Source organism: Dipodomys ordii, unplaced genomic scaffold (assembly GCF_000151885.1).
Source record: "Dipodomys ordii isolate 6190 unplaced genomic scaffold, Dord_2.0 Scaffold1, whole genome shotgun sequence".
NCBI lineage: Eukaryota > Metazoa > Chordata > Mammalia > Rodentia > Heteromyidae > Dipodomys > Dipodomys ordii.
The window spans coordinates 30,278,170-30,288,169 of record NW_012267217.1 but is presented as its reverse complement, the minus strand read 5'-3'; the positions used below and the strand labels follow the sequence as shown (position 1 = coordinate 30,288,169).

The 10,000-nt window shown below is 40.9% G+C and overlaps 1 pseudogene; it reads left to right on the top strand.

Annotated features, from left to right (window-relative positions):
• Positions 1-1,592: 1,592 nt before the first annotated feature.
• On the top strand, positions 1,593-3,417 carry LOC106003134 (annotated as a pseudogene).
• The last annotated feature ends 6,583 nt before the right edge of the window (positions 3,418-10,000 follow it).

The following is a 10,000-nucleotide window of genomic DNA, read 5'->3' as shown; positions in this document are numbered from 1 at the left end:
ACTACTTCCAGCTTTTTGGTAGATAATTGGAGGAAAGAATCTCACAGACTTTCTTGGGCTAGCTTTGAACTTTGATCCTCAGATCTCAACCTTTTGAATGGCTAGGCTTACCTGCATGAGTCACCAGTGCCTGGCATTCTTTTCTTGTATTTCAGGTGAGTATTTTGCTGCTGAAATTTTATTATGTTTGATTTGCTGTTTGTTATTGAATTTCTGATTTCCAGTATTTATGGTTCTGGAATTTCCATTTTATTCTGTTTATCAAATTCCTATTTTCTGGTGAAATCTTCCATACTTCACTATTCATTTGAATCTAATAATCTATAACTATCACTTCACAGCTTTTTACCTATGATACCTAATAACTGTCACATGTGGAACAGTGGCTAATTTTTATTCTTTCTCTTGGTTTTAGGTTAGGTTTTAAGTTTCTCTTGGTTTTGTCTGTTAGCAGGTTGGTAATAAATTTCTGAATGGAAGGTATTGGGTGTCAGGTATTATAGAAATTTGAAAAATTGATAATATTTTCATCTAAGAGTTCTTTCTACATGGAAAATCAAAATCATTAGACTATGGATAGATCAAATTGTTCCATTCCAAGATGGACATGAATTTCTGTTTTAGCAAAGACTAATCTTTAGTTTTGCATTCTCCTAGGAAGTCCCACTCCAGTTTTAACATGAAATCTCCTCGCATATGCAGCTTCTATCCCTTCATCCTACCCTAATTACCAGTGTTTGTAGGCCCAGTGACAAGAGGTGATTTGTCTTGAGTATTTGCCTGTAGTTTACTTGACTTTTGGCCTCTCACCCTTACCAGCTCCCCCCCCCCCTTCCCTCCACCTCAGGAGGTACCAAGTGCTGGAAATGGAAATGTCAGATTGCCTTGGGGATTGCCTTCCCTGAAAGCCAACTTGGGGTGGCAGATGTCTGCTGTTACTTTTGTCTTACCCATCCCCCACTCCCCTCAGAAGTTGGCAAGGGCCCAGAAAAGTGTTGAGGGAGGACTTGTCACCCCAATGTAGTTGGGCCACTCAAGTTTAGGTAGCTCATAGGTTCCACAATGTCTTCAGACAGTGATTGTGATGATTGTTTTAGTTTGATCAGCTTCTTAAAGAATTCCAAGCCAATGGCTAGCCTGATAAAAATCTACTCCATTATAGCCAAAGGCTAAGATACTGGTCATTGTCTCCCAGTCCCCTTGCCAGTGCTGGTGGTTAGTTTCTAGTATGGCCCATCTGGAAATCTGCATCAGCCTCCCTCCACCCCCCCAATCAAATTCACATCTCCACACTCAGCATGCTACCCTTCCTGCCCACCCTACCCGGGATGCCTCATCTCCAGATGGCTCCTACACCCTTACTTGCTCTTCCACATGAGTCTGAGCCTCTATTGCCTCCTCTAAATCTTGTCCTTCATGCTGTGTTAGGGAGCTTTTCTTCAGGTCTTCTATAAATATTAGCTCAAACACCATGACTTTTGGGTCGGGTTCCGGGGAAGATGGCCACTCTGCAGGAGGCAGACATGAAAGTGGGAGGCGAGCTGAAACTGAGCAAGAAGTGGTGGCAGTAATTAATTCCAAGGTATTCTGCCATGTTCATGCAAGCTGCTGTTGGGCTTATTAGGGGGTCCCTGTGCCGAACCTGGGCAGAATGGGGTCAGAGGGACCTTCGACTGGGCCAACGTGCTCCTTTCACAATGCTGCACGAGGACAAGCCACTTTCTGATAAAAGAAGTGAGCCAAAGAGAGGCCTGAAAGCTGAGAAAAAAGTGGCAGAGGAAGAAGCCAAGCAGAAGGAGCTCAATGAGAAACAGCCATGCCAGGCCACTGCGGCAGCCACCAACCACACCACAGACGATGGTGTGGGTGCCGAGGAGTAGAGCCTGGACCCAAACCAATACTACAAGATCTGCAGTCAAGCAGTCCACCAGCTGAAGGTCAGTGGGGAGGGCCTGTATCCATACAAGTTCCATGTAGACATCTCTCTTACCCCTTTCATCCAAGAATACCATCACCTGTGGCCCGGGGAACACCTGACTGACATCACCTTAAAGGTGGCAGGTACAATCCATGCTGAAAGAGCTTCTGGGGGAAAACTCATCTTCTATGACCTTCGAGGAGAGGGAGTCAAGTTACAAGTCATGGCGTATTAATCAGAGGAAGAATTTATTGGCATCAATAATAAGCTGCATCGAGGACACATAATTGGAGTTCAGGGGAATCCTGGGAAAACCAAGAAGGGTGAACTGAGCATCGTTCCCTATGAAATCATGCTCTTGTCTCCCTGTCTGCATATGTTACCTCATGTGCACTTTGGCCTCAAAGAGACAAGGAAACAAGATATCATCAGAGATACTTGGACTTGATCATGAATGACTTTGTGAGGCAGAAATGTATTGTATATCAGAAGTTCTTGGATGATCTGGGATTCCTAGAGATCGAAACTCCTCTGATGAACATCATCCCAAAGGGAGCCGGGCCAAGCCTTTCATCAGTCATCACAGTGAGCTGAATATGAACTTGTACATGAGAATTGCTCCAGAACTCTACCATAAGATGCTAATGGTTGGTGGCATTGACCGGGTTTATGAACTTGGACGTCAGTTTTGGAACAAAGGCATTGATTTGACTCACAATCCTGAGTTCACCACCTGTGAGTTTTACATGGTATATACAGATTATCAGGATCTCATGCAAATCACTGAGAAGATTATTTCAGGAATGGTTAGAAACATTAAAGGCAGATACAAGGTTTCCTACCATCCTGATGGCCCAGAGGGCCAAGCCTTTGAGATTGACATCACCCCAACCCTCTGGAGAATCAGCATGGTGGAAGAGCTTGAGAAAGCCCTCAGAGTGAAACTATCTGAGACTAGCCTGCTTGAAACTGAAGAAACTTGCAGAATTTGTGATGATATCTGTGTGGCCAAAGCTGTTGAATGCCCTCCATCTTGGACAACTGCTCGACTTCTCAACAAGCTTGTTGGAGAGTTCCTGGAAGTAACATGCATCAATCCTACATTCATCATTGATTACCCGCAGATAATGAGCCCTTTGGCTAAATGGCACCACTCCAAAGAGGCTCTGACTGTACTTTGAGATGTTTGTCATGAAGAAGGAAGTGTTCAATGCCTCCATGGAGCCGAATGAACCCATGTGGCAGCGGCAGCTGTTTGAAGAACAGGCTAAGGCAAAGCCACTAGTGACGATGAAGCCATGTTCTAGATGAAAACTTCTGTACTGCCCGGGAGTATGGGCTGCCCCCAGCTGCTGGCTGGGGCATGGGCCTGGACTGCCTCACCGTGTTCCCCACAGACTCCAAGAATATCAAGGAAGTACCATGAAATCTGAAGACAAGAGGGAACTGTAGCAGCCACTGACGCACTGGAAAGCTCAACAGTTGGCACTTCTGTCTAGAAAAGAATAAGTCATATAACTTAGGCAATTTTGCCTGTCTGCAAAAAATAAAATCTGTGAGGGAATTCTTGTATGTCACCATCCGTCCGACCACAATTCTGTTTCAGCCACCAGAAGAGAGAAAAGAAATTACAAAGTCCTTTTTACTCCTTGTTAACAAACATAAACTACTATCTCTTTACAAAAAAATTTAAATAAACAACATTTGGCTGGGTGTCGGTGGCTCATGCCTGTAATCCAGGTACTCAAGAGGCTGAGATCTGAGGATAGTGGTTCAAAGGCAGCTCCAGAAAGTCTGTAGTAAGACTGTTATCTCCAATTAACCACCCAAAGCCAGAAATGGAACTATAGCTGAAGTGGTAGAGCACCAGCTTTGAAAAGAATTTAAAAAAAAAAAAACAAAAAACTAAGGGACAGTCGCCCACGCCCTGAGGCTCAGTACACAAAACAAACATATATTAAGTACTTTTAAAAAACTTCTATGAACCTCACCTTTCTCCAGACTGGGACTTAGATTCCCTCACCAATTCTACATTCCTCTTGTTCCTGTATCCAGGAAAAAGTTATGCAAGCATAGCATAAAACTTTTTGTTTGGGGCAGGGGATGTGGCTGAGTGGTAGAATGCTTGCCTAGTATGCATGAAGTCCTGTGTTCAATCCCTCAGTACCACATAAACAGAAAAAAACTGGAAGTGGTGCTGTGGCTTAAGTGTTAGAGTGCAAGCCTTGAGAAAGAGAGACTCAGGGCAGCGCACAGGTTCTGAGTTCAAGCCCCAAGACTGGCCAAAAAAAAAAACCCCAAATTTTTGTTAATCATGTTTGGTGTTTTATTTGTATATAATTCTTCTCTCCTTAGCTAGAATGTTAACTCAAAAAGTGGAATCTTTGCATGCTTGATCTTTCCATTGATATATTTTGGGCCCTTGGAATAATAGCACAAATCCTTAAAAGATCAGGCTTGGAATGGTAGACACAGAAATATTTTTGCTAGAAAAGAGAAATCAAAATCATCTAATTAATCAGTAAGTACTTATTGAATATTTCAATGTAACAGGCCTATAAAAGTAATACTGACCAGCCAGGTATTGATGGCTCATGCCTGCAATCCTAAGGAGGCTGAGATCTGAGGATTATGGTTCAAAGCCAACCCTGGCAGGAAAGTTCATGAGACTCTTATCTCCAATTAACCACCAAAAAAGCTCCAGAAATGGAGCTGAAGTTGAAGTGGTAGAATGCTAGCCTTGGGTAAAAGGTCTTCAGGGATAGTCTCCAGGCTTTGATTTCAAGCCCAAGGTCCAGTGTGCACCACCCCTCCCAAATCTGATCAACAATGCAGGAGAGAGTCATTGGCTATCCCCTTGGTATTTTTGAGGTAGTTGAGAATGTGCCCTGATGGTTCTCACTAAGGAAAAGACAGTGTATCTCATTTTACTAACCACTGTAGAACTCCAGTTTCCTCCTCCAAGGCAGACTGGAGACAATTCACAAGCAACATTGAAATATTATCAAACACTACACACTACAGGAGAGTCCATCTTATCTAAAGAGATGGTGTCTAGTGCTTCTTCTACTTTAAGCTTACTTAAAATATATACATAGTAACTATTTCAAGCTTCTTAAGTTCAAATCCCACAACAACTCTACGTAATATGTCCCATCTTAGGTTCTGGAGCAGTATACTTATTTTTGTTTTGCAGGGCTGAATATGGAAACTAATGCTTCACACATGCTTATTAGATAAACACTCTTCCACTGAGTTACATCCTCAGCATGAATTTTAGTTTTCATTTTTTTCTTAGTTTTTTTCTAAGAATATTGATTGATTTATATTGTAAAGGTGATACACATAGGGGTTACAGTTACATAAGCCAGGTAATGAATGAGTACATTTCTTTTTGAACAGTGTTATCTCTTCCCTCATTTCCGCCCCACCCCAGCCTCCTCTCCTCTCACAAGATGTAAAGTTCATTTTCAACATGGTGTCTAGTGAGTATCACTGCTGCATTTGTTCATCCTTTGTCCCACCATTTCTGTGCCTTCCCTTACCATCCCCCATACGGATAAACTTACATACCAGAAAAAAAAGCTACAGCAATAAAAAAACAGTGAGGAAGGAGAAAAGAAACAAAACAAAACAAAAAGCAAAATAACAAAAACCTCTTGTTTCCATTTCTTGGAGTTCATTTCAATAAACATCATTTTATAAGCACGTAGATACTGATCCTCCTTTGGTCTCACTGTGTGAATGTTTAGAGTCCTGGTTAAGTTATCACATCCATGTCTTAGTGTTTTGATAAAATAAGTTACTATTAATGAGCAACAGTACTTAAAAACTAGAGTAGGTGCTTTAGACATATTACCCATGACAACATAATAGTCATTTTATAAAATTTGTTCAACAACATAGAGCTACTCAATATATAATTATTTTCAAGTATACATGTATATTTATCTAAATGTATATCTATTATGCATCCATCTACTATATGTATCCATATGTATATGTGTATGCCCTATGCCATTCTCTCTCTCTTTTCTTCTCATGGATGTATCCATCCAAGAACAACCTATCTATGTTTTTTCAATATTCTCCCATCTGAAGACTTTGCATCATCCTTGGAATTTACTAATAAACTGAGCATCAGTTACAGGTATGGAAAAGCCAAGAATCAAAAGACAATGGGAAACCAGCCACTGGTGGCTCATGCCTGTAATCCTGTATTCAGGAGGCTGAGATCCAAGGATGGCAGATCAAAGCCAGCCTGGGAAGGAAAGTCCATGAAATGCTTATCTTCAATTAACTACCAGAAAACTAGAAGTGGCATTGTGACTCAAAGTGGTAGAGCATTAGCCTTGAACCAAAAAGCTCAGGCATAGTGCCCAGACTCTGAGTTCAAGCTCCCCAACCACCATTACCACTACCAACAAAAAAGATGATGGAAGAGCATTAGAATTAATGGGTCTAATTAATACAAGTTACTAGTTTTCTTTTGTGCATGTTGCTTGTACTGGGGCCCTGAACTCAGGGCCTCATGCTCTCATTTAGCTTTTCTACTCATGGCTGGTGCTGTGCCACTTGAGCCATATCTCCATTTCCAGTTTTTTACTTGTTACCTGGAGATAAGTGTCTCCCTTATGTTTCTACCCAGGCTATCTTCAAACCTGGATCATCAGATCTCAGCCTCTTGAGTGGCTAAGATGACAGGCATGAGTCATCAGCGCTCAGCTAAATTAGAAGTTTCCTAACATCATTGAAATTATGTAAGGTCACGCATATCATTCATTTGGTCATGCATTGATTTAATGGATTAGTTTTCGTTTTGCCAAAGTCTTACCTATTTTCTTCTTGCCAGGTAGCAAGCACGTGCATTATAGCTCCTCTGGGACATGACTGTAGTTTGAAACCCTCTTGGGTGAATGCAGACCTCCTCACATGGGAGTCGTTACCACCTGTAACATTTGTATCCAGTAAGCCATGAAGAAGCCATGAGAGAAGAAGAGGTGATGCTTAGGACAATACTTCCCACTTTCTGTGTGACCTTTCTCCAAAGGAGACATGTTTGAGCACCCCAGCCCAGAAGCAGTTGTGCAGGTTGATGCTGATGCTCCTTTTCCTGAGCATACCCCATCAGGCCAGACTTAAAGCTGTGTGTCTCCCTTGGTAAACAGTTTCTGAAATGGTTTGTAGAATAACCAATGGTTTTGTTTACCTAATTGAAAACAGCTATGGGTTATTCTCTCCATGTAAGGCAGCCATTCCAAGAACAAGGCAGCTGGCAGAGCAGGTGGTCAAAACAGAAACAGGAGGGACCATGGATAGCCAGGGTGGGGCATTTCCTTGTGCAGCTGTGGAATTAGCCATAATGGTACACTTCACTTTACAGCTATAAACTCCTCCAGAGTAGGAAAAGACAACGAACGTAGCCAGTACCAATGACTTGATGTGGCGGTCATCTCTTTGCTGAGATTTTAGGATGATGATCACATACAATTTTCTCATACTCCTTCCAGGTGCTGAATTCTCTGAAGTTGGGTCCCGGGAATCTTCAATTTAGAAGCCCACCAGGTGGTTTGCACACACACTAAAGCTTGCAAAGGACAGGCAGAGATTTAAAAAAGAAAAGAAAAAAATGAAACTGCACACTGACCACAAGAAACATCTGCTGATGGTGAGCGAGGCTGATTCATTCTTCCTCTGTTCAATCTTAAGTTGACTTTTTTGGGGTAAATAAAGTTGCTTTTGTTTACTTGACATCTTTTCGTTTTTGCTTGGTGTTCTGGGAATCTGTCTGTAGGAAAGCCCTTGGATGGACTGTAGATGTGTTTTGGAAGAAAATACTTGGCTATGTTTATCTGAGTGAAATTAGAAAGGGCTGCAGCTCGAGATGCCAGAGAATAGATGAGAGTTTAACATTAACATTTATATTTGGGGCCAAAACATGTGCTGGGGAACAAGAAACATTTCTGGCAGTGTTTAATGCATGGCTGAGTGGTCCCAAAGTCTTTGTACAGATTGAGATCCGGCAACCACTAGGTAGCAGTCATCATTGTCATCATTGTTGTTGATATGTGCTTTGGGTACCACCTTGTATCAGGACTCCTTACAGCCATTATCTCATTAAACTCTCCACAGAGTCTCCATGGCTTATGGGGGAGCTCTTTTCTCCCAGTATGATTTTCCTTGTCCACTTTCAGTGCTCCAGTTCTCACAAATATTTAAAGTTATCAACTCAACTGGATCTTCTAGTAATGGATAAAAATGCCTGAAAGAGCTGGGCGCTGGTGGCTTACATCTATAATCCTAGCTACTCAGGAGGCTGGGATCTGAGGGTCTTGGTTTGAAGCTAGACAGGGAAGGAAAGTCCATGAGGCTCTTTTCTCCAATTAACCAGTAAATAGCCCAAAGTGAAGCTATGGCTCAAGCGGTAGAGCCAAACGAGAGTATGAGGCCCTGAGTTCAAGCTGCAACCAAAAAAAAAAAAACAAATACCTGAAAAAAGAAACTAAGTCCAGTGTAGTACTTTTATATGCATCCAGACTTGTGAGCATATACTTGACATTTTTCAGATCAAAATTATCATACTTGACATTCTTTCAGATAAACATAAAGATAAGAAAATGTGATTTCTCTTAATGGCCAGACAAAATGGTGTGGGGGGGGGTGATTGAATAAGGACAGTAAATTTCTTTACCTACTGCTACTTCTTAGATGGCTGTTAGTATACCAGCTCTCACCTCTTCTTTCCCCTTTTTGTCAGTACTGAGACTTGAACTCAGGGTCTGAACACTGTCTCTTAACTCTTTTACTTGAAATAAACAAAATTAAAATATTTATATTAAAAAATTCAGTCAAAGGGTGAACAAATGTAATGGTGATACTAGACACTATGTTGGAATTACACTGTATAACTCATGGGTGAGGAAGGGAGAGAAAAACTGGGAGAGAGCCAGGGAAGGGGTGACATTGTTTAAAATATGTACTTTTTACCCGACACATAACTGTAACCCCTCTACACCTTTACAATAACAGTAAATAAATTTAAATAAAAAAAGAAATTTGAGGACTAAAAGAAAAAGGAAATAAATAAAACAATTAAAACATATGGTTTTCTTTCTTGCTATTGTTTCTAACATATTTATAAGATGATTTCTTTGTTGCTTTGTATGTCCCTCCCCCACAGTATAACTCCTGTTTTCACTGTATTCGATGTTGGTATAATTTGTGGAGGGGAAGGGAAAAAACAAATTGTTTAAATAGGGATACAGATGGATCCATTGCATCAATGAGATGTACAAGACGTTATGTCGAAAATGAACTTTACAACTTTGGAGGAGTGGGGAGATGGAAGGGCAGGGATGGAAGGGGGAAACAAAGGAGGAGACAACAATGCTTGATAAGAAATATACTCATTACCTTGCTCATGTAATTGTTACCCCTCTGTATGGTATTTTCACAATAAAAAAAACAAGCATTTTGGATCAAAATAAAAAGATTAAAACATTTTGGACCAAAAGCCAGGTATTCTCAGACTGGCTAGAAAAGACATCCAATTATACACCATCCACAGGATACATATCAAGGATAAAGTTGGAGCCATATTTTGGATTCAAAGATATAAAGTAAGTAAAAAAAAATACATCATTCTAACAAACACCATAAGAAACCTGGAGTGGCTAGACTAATATCAGACAAAACATTTAAAATATTATTAGAGATAAATAGGAAGATTTTACAAGAACAATATATTGATCCATAAGGAAGCTATAACAATTATAATCTTTTATGTACCTAGTACCAAGGCCCAGAATATCTAAAGGAAAAAGTGATTGGCTTGAAGGAAGAAATTGATAATGTCTCATAATAACAGACCTCTTGAATTCACCATTTCACAATGAATGGAAAAACCTAGTCAGAAGATCAATGAAGAAGAAACAAATAGTGGGCTGGGAAGGTGGATCAGTGGTAGAGTGCTTGCCTTGCATGCATGAGGCCCCAGGTTTGATTCCTCAGCATCACATAAGCAGAAAGAAAGCCAGAAGTGGCACTGTGGCTCAAGTGGTAGAGCACTAGCCTTGAGCTGAA